This window comes from Ascaphus truei, chromosome 17, assembly GCF_040206685.1.
Source record: "Ascaphus truei isolate aAscTru1 chromosome 17, aAscTru1.hap1, whole genome shotgun sequence".
NCBI classification, from domain to species: Eukaryota; Metazoa; Chordata; class Amphibia; order Anura; family Ascaphidae; genus Ascaphus; species Ascaphus truei.
Genome location: NC_134499.1, coordinates 17,753,168 through 17,763,032, shown reverse-complemented (window position 1 = coordinate 17,763,032; position 9,865 = coordinate 17,753,168). Strand labels below are relative to the sequence as shown.

General features: G+C 45.0%; 1 protein-coding gene across 1 annotated transcript in view; it reads left to right on the top strand.

The window, feature by feature from the left end:
• Positions 1 to 507: 507 nt before the first annotated feature.
• LOC142468038 (transforming protein RhoA) overlaps positions 508 to 9,865 on the top strand; it is a 29,553-nt gene continuing 20,195 nt past the window's right edge. The window contains exon 1 of the mRNA XM_075574109.1: positions 508 to 667. The gene's annotated coding sequence lies outside the window, so the exon portion shown is untranslated. The remainder of the gene's footprint in view (positions 668 to 9,865) is intronic.

The window sequence follows — 9,865 nt, the reverse complement described above, 5'->3', positions numbered from 1 at the left end:
GCCACCGCACAAACCTCCCAGCACCACCCCGACCTAATAAAGAGCACAAATAGCAACATCAGTATTTATAGCCCGGCTTTTCCCAGAATCCTCCGCGAATCCCCGCCTCTGCTTCTTCTTATTGGTCGCCTTAAGGCCCCGTCCCTTCTCAACTTCGCAGGGTTCTGGTAAGAAGAAAGGGGGGTCGGCCGCTTTGTTTTTGCTCAAACGAAGCCTTTGCTGTTGTTTACAAGCGATCACAGCTTGGTGGCGCTCCCCCCGGGGCTGGTTGGTATCTTCCACCTTCGCGCTCAGGGCGGTTGAGCGCCAGTTTATCGCCACCCCGCCCAAACCTGCGAGCAGTGCGCACGCGCACAGCCCTCACCCCGGCTCGCGCCCGCACTTCTCCTACGTCACGGCGCATCGCCTCCACTGCCTACACAACGCACACACTCTGGTCCCCTGTCCTTACGTGTCCTCACGTGCCCCCGCACGCCCTTCCTCGCGCCATCTCTCCCGTGACCGCGCACGCCCTTCCTCGCGCCATCTTTTTCGTGCCCGCGCCTCAGCCGGGCGGTTGTTGTGGAGCCGCAGGCAGTGTGAGGTAACGGCCGCCGCCCGTTGGAGGGACGGAGACCGAGCGAGACCCGGATATCACCGAGCCCGCTCACAGCACCAGCAGCGTTAGGTGAGGAACTTGGGTGGGTTATACCGACACTGCAGCCCGGGACCCCCGGGGAAACACCCCCCCGACACTGCAGGCCCGGGACCTCCCGGGAAACACACCCAGACACTGGAGGCCCGGGAAACACACCCAGACACTGGAGGCCCGGGAAACACACCCCGACACTGCAGGCCCGGGAAACACACCCCGACACTGCAGGCCCGGGAAACACACCCCGACACTGCAGGCCCGGGAAACACACCCCGACACTGCAGGCCCGGGAAACGCACCCCGACACTGCAGGCCCGGGAAACACACCCCGGCACTGCAGGCCCGGGACCCCCGGGGAAACACACCCCGGCACTGCAGGCCCGGGACCCCCGGGGAAACACACCCCGACACTGCAGGCCCGGGTCCTCTGGGGAAACACACCCCGACACTGCAGGCCCGGGGCCCACATGCAGTCAGTGCAAATATATGTGTATATATATATATATATATATACACATATATATATATATATACACACACACACACACCGCTACTGGTTGTGTATATCTAAATGGCTAGACACTTCTCAGACGGCTATATAATGTATTTAAATATATATTGTGTGGACATCTATATTCTGCATAGTTATAGCAACCTGTTGTATTATCCCTATATATATTATTGCAATTCGCTATATAGTATATTCTAGTTTATATATTACATATAGTGTGTATATATATATATATATATATATATATATATATATCCTGTTCTCATATGCTATATATCTGTATATAATTGTTTATATAGAGAGCGCATGCAACATGTGTCCAATCTACAGTACTAGAGCTTTGCATAAGACATAATGAGGTTTGGATATATTAACTGGATGCGTGTGCACTAAACATGAAAAAGAGAAATGGTAGAAAGGAATCTTTTTGCCTCAAGGAACTTCCAATGTAAGAAGCTGTTAGGAGTGCTGCAGGAATAGGTGTAAATGCTGTGCTACAGATGTATCGAATGTTACCGCTCCTGTTAACACATACGTTGTTTATGCTGCCGTGTTATTTAACAGTACGCAATGGTTAATTAGATGACGTACGCGCTTTTGTTAACGGGGTAATGAGGCCTGCTACATCTCATCTGTATATAGTCTCTGATGAAGATGGTGAGTGACTTTGGAGAAGGTGTTGGTATACAAATACATATAGACCATACACAGTTTTGTACCGCCCCAAGTGTCTGGCATATACCAAACTTAACGCCTTACAAAGTAGGTGTTGAGTGCAGTGCTCATAAATTACATGTTTTAAGTTTCAGTTAAAATATATTGTAATATAGTCTTAGATGTGCCAGATAAACAAATAAATGGACAAGGTTCTTTACAATAAGGGCAGTTAAAATGTGGCATTAAGCACCCATGGAGACTGTGATGGCAGATGCCCAGGACATACTTGTCATTGAGAGGTAACTCTCAATGTATTACTTCCTGGTAAAACATTTTAATAAAATAAGATACAATAGACATCTCCCCCAAAAAGTTGGACATCTTTTTGGAAAGTTATACAAAGGATATACCAAATAAGTAAACCTGTGAAGGATGTTGATCCAGGGAGTGATCTGATTGTCAATATTTGAAGTCATTAAGGAATTATTTTTTTCCCCTTATGAGATTAGATATTTCACTGGGTTTTTTTGTTTGCATTCTCTGGATCAATATATACTGTAAATACAAATATAGGATAAAGTATGTGTCTAAATTTAGCATAGGTTTACTTGATGGACGTATGTCTTTTTTCAACCTCATCTACTATGTGACTATGAATAGATATTCCCAAGAGCTTACTATCCATGTGAGACGTGTTGGTGGGGTACAGAGAGGGCGAGAAGTGCGTGGTGGGGACAGGTTGGTGTAGCCACGATTTCTGGGCTACCTGAGTTCTACCTTGAGAGAAGTTGGGAGGGGAGAGCTGGTGTTTATGGAAGGTGTGGGAAGGGAGAACCTAAAGGACAGGCGGTAAAATCTGATAGGCAGCGAGCAGGAAACCAAAGTGAGAAGCATCAGGTGTGTGAGCGAGAGAGAGACAAGGCAGAAAGGAGACTGCATTGAATATGACGGGTAATGGTATAGTGCGCAGTGTTACTCACTATGGGCCAGATCCACAAATGGGTGTGCTAAGCTTTAGCACACCTTTAGTACCATTCATATGATGAGGAATAAAGTCGTACAAAAGTTTAGCACCCTTTTGTGGATCTCGGCCTATGTTAGAGGGTGCAATGTTTATAGCTTCTACCATCATACACAGCACTCCCCTGTTCAAGGCAATGGACCCAACACTTCAAGATGAATGTCACTGCTTGTGGGATTAGTGCTTCGGTGCTTCAAGCTCACTTGGCCACAAGTCCCCATAAACTTGGCATGGAAGCAGTGTTGGAAAGGCAACCTAAAACAACCGCTTATCCACGTTACCTGCAAGCTTCACTAGCATTGACAGGTTCAGTATCCACATTACTGTATTTGGGCATTGAGTGATTTTTTTTTCCCCACCCAATATCAGATCTGTGTGCGTTCACTAACCTTAAATCATAAGTGGTGGAGTGAAGTGCCCTCTGGGGGTTTGAGATTGACCAAGGATGATTTAATGGTCCACCCAGTGACACATGTTCCTTTCACAGAATGTTTTTTTCTTTGGCTTATGTTTCACTTGTTTGTTTTTTCTCGGCTGCTTGTCAGTTACAGCTGAGAGTTCCACTGTGGAAACTCTGCTAATTACAATAGTTTAAGGATTGCTTGGGTATATTATATTTAAATGTTGAAATCTTGCCGTGCATTCAAATCCTGTTTACTTTGGGGATATACGAATGTATTGTGTAGTACGGACAGTGTGCAAGTCTCTGTACATAGAATATATCAGGAGTAAATGAAGAAATGGTCTTGTGAAAAAGATACACATTTTTATTGGAGGGTGACCAATGTTTCGGTCCGCTTGCGATCACCATCCAATAAACCTTTTGGACCTTTTTCACAAGACCACTTCTTCATTTACTCCTGATTGTCGGTAGTTGCGCCTCACCGCGGGACCACTAGCTGAGCACCAGTGACAAGAATTCCCTTCACCTGCGTGCATCATCTTGTGAACCATAGAATATATCAGACAAGTTCTCGCCTAACTGCTGCTTGTCATGTCATTTTGATTGCTCATGTGCCACTGAATTGTATGTGAAGCAGACACTTGGGTGTACATCTACGTTCAAATAGTTACGTCACCATTAAACCTCCTGTTCCGAAGAAATATATCTGCATTGCACACTTGTATTTTCATACTTTGGGAGTATAAATCTACGTATGGCATAGTTTTATTATTTATTTTTTCCTGTAGCCTGCCCCTTGGTGGCAGAGTCCCTGACATTTGTCAAATGATATCGAGCACATAATGGCTAATCTCTTGTTATTTCAAACCAGTCACCTGTTAGGTGATGCCATGTTGGACCTATTGGTGTCTAGTGACCCAGGTCTCCAGCCCCGATAGGTTTTTTTTTTTTTTCCCCTGGATCGTCAGATTTCACATCTATCAAATCTCAGCAGGGAGATCCTGCCTCTTTAGAGAGATGTGAAAATGGTTGTTACCAGAAACAAGGCAACATGCATTATTGTGTGTAGCTGTATCCCTCAAAACACCCATTATTTAACAAAATAACTGTAAATTGAGTTTATTTTATATGTTTGGTAGGCTGTAAAGTCAACCTATCTGAAAGTACTTGTTTTTAAGTGTAAGCTTTCAGACTAGAAAGTGAACGCTGAATATTTATGGTTTAAGCCATTTTGTTGCCAGAGCGATGAGCTATCCAATGTTTTATTTAAATAAATATATCTAAATTATTTTAATTTTTTGCTGGCTTAGTCTGCAGCAGTGGAGTTTATCTATGTAGATGTGTAGGTGCATATGTCATTTCTTCAAGGACAGTTGTTGATGTTGCAAATCCCTCTATGAACAACATTTTTATCCCATATTGCAAAGAGCTGGTTACGGTGTCAAGACCATGTAAGATTAAATAAAGAACACTGCAAATCTCTTGGCAAACTTTATCTCCCCAGAGATTTAGAAAGTTTACCTTAAGTATTTGTTAAAGTACTTGAGCTGCTAGCTTAATGCATTGCACACAAACACGGTTGGGTTTCTCTAACATCAGAGTCCAGGTCGCACTTGTCAAGACCTCCCTATGTTGTCAGTGGTTTGTGCAACGGGAAGTGAACATAGAAAATACAGATGCAGGAAACGTGCTGTGAAATGGCTGCCAGAGCCATCGTCTGCCTTCTGTTGTAAAACAATAATGAGCTCTTGGGTAGGGCAGTTCCTGTGAGTTTCTATCCTGTGTGGGCTGGGTGAGCTCCGGCCTCCCTTGGTGCCAGCTTTTCAGGGCTTCACTTCAAACTTTATTTTTTCTCAATTGTTTAACTCCGGTCAGTGCTGCACTGAAAATGTTATAGAGTTTGGATACTCCCCCCGCCCCCACAATGGGACTATATGCTGGGTAGCATATAAAGAGCTTTTAACTAAACCCTGATATTTTGGAAAGACAGACCCGTGATTGGATGCTATGATGGCCAATTACCTAATTATCATGTTGGAGTATTTTTATTTATTTTTTAAACTGGTTATTTTGAACATTTTCATAAATGATAAAGGTGATTGGAGAGGCATACAGAATGTAGATACGAACAGGAGAATGAGGGCACATGGTACAATTTATATACATTCATATTTGTTCGTACATTTACAATTCAGATCAAATTTTTTTTTTTAAATTCCTGTCTCGATGAGACATTTCTGTATTTACATCCATCTGGAAATTGTGAGTTGGAGAATAGTGGGAGCATTGGGGATGGGCTTTGGGTTAGCCCAGCTTTTTTTGTATGTATATGTGTAAAACTATCTCTCTCTATCTCTCTCTATCTCTCTCTATCTCTCTCTACATGTTATGCACTTTGCCCCTGATTGTACGGTGCCTCAGAATGTGGCTGCATTATCCCCTGTGGGGAAAAATGTAATTTAACACAATTTTGTATTTGACACAATTGGTTTAGAAGACTAGAATCATATTTGGGTAGTGTAGGACAAAAATAAATGAAATCCAGGAAGACTGCTCAGTCTTCCAGAAATGTGGCACACATTGCAAGACATTGTGTCGCTTTACAATGTTATATTGCTGTTGTCACAAGGAGAAGGTTTCCAGGTGTAAAACAACTACCTGGTCTATGTAAACGGGTATACCTTGAAATATCTGTGATAGTACTCACAAGGGCCACCAACAGGTCAGGTTTTAAGGATATCCTTGCTTCAGCACAGGCAGCTCAGTCAGAATGACTGAGCCACTAATTGCCACCTGTGCTGATGCAGGGATATCCTGAATACTTGCCCTGTTGGTGGCCCTTGAGGACTGGAGTTGGCCACCCTAGTGTGGAAACAATGATTTACATTTGAATAACTTGTGGGTGCGTGTGTCATTGCTTTGAGGATAGTTTGACTTATGGCAGTGCACGCAGCACTGTACATATAATTTTTGCAGACAAGATAAGTCTGTTCCCAAAGAGCCTACAATCCAATTGTTGGTGCCTGCTACACATGGATATAGTGACTTGCCCAAGGTCACAATGAGAGCTGACACCGATTTGAACCTGGTTAAAAGAATATAGGTTAGAACTCAGATATGGTTCCCCTACTTCAGAGGCCAGTGCCTTCACTCCTCCAGTGTTATGTAGAAGATGGAAGAGCCATACCCGGATGTCGGTGAGCTTGCGCTGTGCAGCGCACTCCCTCACCGTGGAAGCCTTCTGGCGCTGCTATGTCAACATGGGTGATGGCAGCAGCAGGAAGAGGATTAGGCTTTAGCTACAGGGCACAGCTCAAATACCAAAGGGCTCTGTCTGATGTCCATAATGTTCTGCTCTTACATCACATGTTCACACTTACATCAGCCTGAAGGCGTAACCACATTGCTGCCAGAACGCGCTGCAGAGCGTTGCCACTGCGGGCCTCAATGTGGCTCAAATATCTGCAACTCTTCTTGTCTCGTGTGAAATGTCAGAATGTTTGGGCTTTCTCCCGATGTGTGTTCTACAATATTCTACATAACGCAAAGACAGCAATTCTTTTCTGTTTTTTATGGGGTTTGTTTTCTAAATAATGTCATTGCAGACACCTGTACAGGCCGAGCCTGTCTGCTTGTGATTCCTTTGCTGGACGTGTTGGTTTATATCATCTGACTTTGTGCAATGTTTTCTTCCACTTGTGTCAGTGAGTGTAGAAGTTTCTGAAGCAGTTAGGGGACTTGGCCAAGTTCTATAATTGTCCGTCGCAAAATTTCTCTCCTAAATGGTGCTGTTTTTCTGCTCCCTTTGCATAATGTTAGGTCATCCGTTCTCACCAGTAACCTTGTTACTCAAGAGATCGGCATCGAGAAACGCCATATAAGTTTAATACAGTACGTGGTCACTGGCACAAATAGACATGTGGCATTTTAATTTTGTTCCTCACATTTTAGGTGTTAAGAGCTTGTGGGTTGAGCAGAGATGGTTCATTAGTGAATTGAATTGTCACGTACACGGCACTCGTTTCAAGAAAACTATATTTCACAACATCCATTATGTTGCACTATGTATTGCCCAATTCATGTGTTACAAAGATGTTCTATCTTGCAATTCATCTTGGGGTCATATATTGTACCCTCTTCAATGCAATTATTTCTTTACCCTTTTACATTGTGTTCAAATGCTAAGCAACAAACGAACCAATGGCATGAGATATAAGGTGCATGTCGCTGCCAACAGTGCTTTTGGGGAGAACATGTAAAAAATACAGTATTTAAATGTTGGTATAAATAAGCATGTAATCATACAGACACTAATATTTCTGACAAGTGAAATGCCTTTTTCTTTGAAAGCCTTTGGTGTCAAACTCCGTCCTCAAGGGCTACCAACAGGCCAGGTTTTATGGATATAATTTTTTCAGCGCAGCCACTAATTGAGCCACCTGGGCTGAAGCAAGGATATCCATAAAACCTGGCCTGTTGGTAGCCCTTGAGAACAGTTTGACACTGCTGCCTTAACCAATTCAGTGCCAGAGGGAATGCTTTTGAGGTGCTTCTAACAAAGAAAGAGTTAAGTGTGCATTTCTTCAATTCCTGGCGTGCTTGCAGCATGTTTTGTGAGGGTGGTAACTCTTTGTGTTAGAATCCGGAGACCTTTTCAGGCCCCTGAGATGGCTCATTAAGTGTCAAGTTCACGAGGTAGTTGCTTCAGACTCCTGTCTGCCAATGAGCGCTCCATGAAGCTTTGTGGTTTAGCAGTCACACCTGAGTATCCCAGTGTGGCCAAAATCCTGTGCAAGCTTCCACGCATATTAAATCCGTACCCGAACGCCTCTCTGGCCGCTATTCCGATTTTCTCTTCTCACCAGAAGACGTTAGTACAAACATCGCATACACGTGTCCAGGAAATCTGCCAGGGTGGGGCTGCACTGTACTTGGGAAGAATCGCGGGAGGGAAACCCAAACAAAAAAAAAATTGTGCTTTTTAGTCATCTTTGCTACAGAGGCTAATTTTGAATTGTAGGGGTTACATTCCGCCCCTTTGCTCCATTACAGCCTTTCTTCTTATGTCCCAAAAATGTCACCGCTCAGTGACACAAGTGAGTGAGATTTGGGTCCTGCGCTATATGCCCAACTTACTGCAAGGAATAATTAACTTTTTGAGCTGGAGTCCTGAAGCAATTGTGTAGGATGGTTGTTAAATCCCTTGCACGTCTACCAGTCTACGTCTGTCGGTTCTTACTGCAGATTATTTATCTCCTGTACCTGTTATGCAGAGTACTATGGCCCCTTTCAGGGAGTATTTGGCACAGAATGGGTTAAAATAAGGTTCGACCTTTTTTGTTTTCACTGTGTTGGCCTGCATATTTAAGCCACTTGCTGGCAATGAATATTAACCCACGGACAGGTTTCTATCAAACAAGGCGGATAGTGCTGCTGTGCAGAAAGTGGGAGATACAAAAAGAATCATGGATACATAACCTTTGAAGTGAGAGTCCCAGGTTCAGAGCTGCCTCTGTGTCTGAGCAAGTATCTACTAAATTCACGTTTGTTTTAGAAAGCGGGAAAAAACCACGAACTCTCCCTTTCCTTGCGATGCATTGCCGGCATCTTCCCAACCGAAGGGATTAATCCACCCTGGATCATCTGCTAGGAAAATATTTTAGCCTGGAGGAGAGAAGGGAGTGGGGGGATATGATTGAAACTTCAAAATATCTCACGGGTGTCAACACGTACAGGAGTGATGTATATTTGAGCAAAAGGGAAGTGTTAGAGCAATAGGTCATGCTCTGAAGGGTGAGAGGCTTGGGAAATGGCAAACTACTTAGCAACATATCCTGTGTTGCACATCCCTTGAAACCACTGAAGCTTCACTGTGCAGTTTGAATGATCACCGGTGAAAATTCAGACTAATGTCTTTTAATAGTAATATATAGATATGGAGCTATCTATCTATTCTATCTATATCTATATATTTGAAACAGTTGTATGTCCCTGTGTCTAGGGGCAATCTGATATCTATATTTTTGAAACAGTTATATGTCCCTGTGTCTAGGGGCAATCTGATTGGTCTGTCACTCGGCCTCTGGCCAATCAGATTGCTCCGTGGCCCGGCCCCCTCTCATTGGCTTGCTTCTGTAGCCTCGACTGGCCCTCCTCGCACCGCCGCCCGGCCACTCTCCTTCTCCCTCTCCCTCCTGTTCTGTCTCCCGCTGAGTCCCCCTGCCCCCGGGTATCACCCCCACCGGGTATTGCCCCCCCCTGCCCCCGGGTGTCACTCCCCCCACTGCCCCCTGTGTCGGTCCCCACTTCCTTTCCCCGGTGCCCCCTGTCACCTGCGTGTTGCAAGTGTGCTCCGAGCCGTCCAGCGGCCTGGCGGTGCGCGCACGCTGCGGCTGCTCTCACTCCTCGGGCGGCTCACTGTCCTCCCGACGCCGGCTCGCGCATGCTCCGGGGCGCCATGCGTCCGGCGGAGAGAGGCGCCTTCTGGACCGGTGGGAGCTCAGAGAATGGACGGAGGGGGCGAGGCTGCGGCATCCTCACTGCAGTTCTTTGTGCCAGAGGACGTGTCTCACAGTGTCACTTTGTGTCACTGTGTGTGTGTGTCACACTGTGTGTGTCACACTGTGTGTGTCACACTGT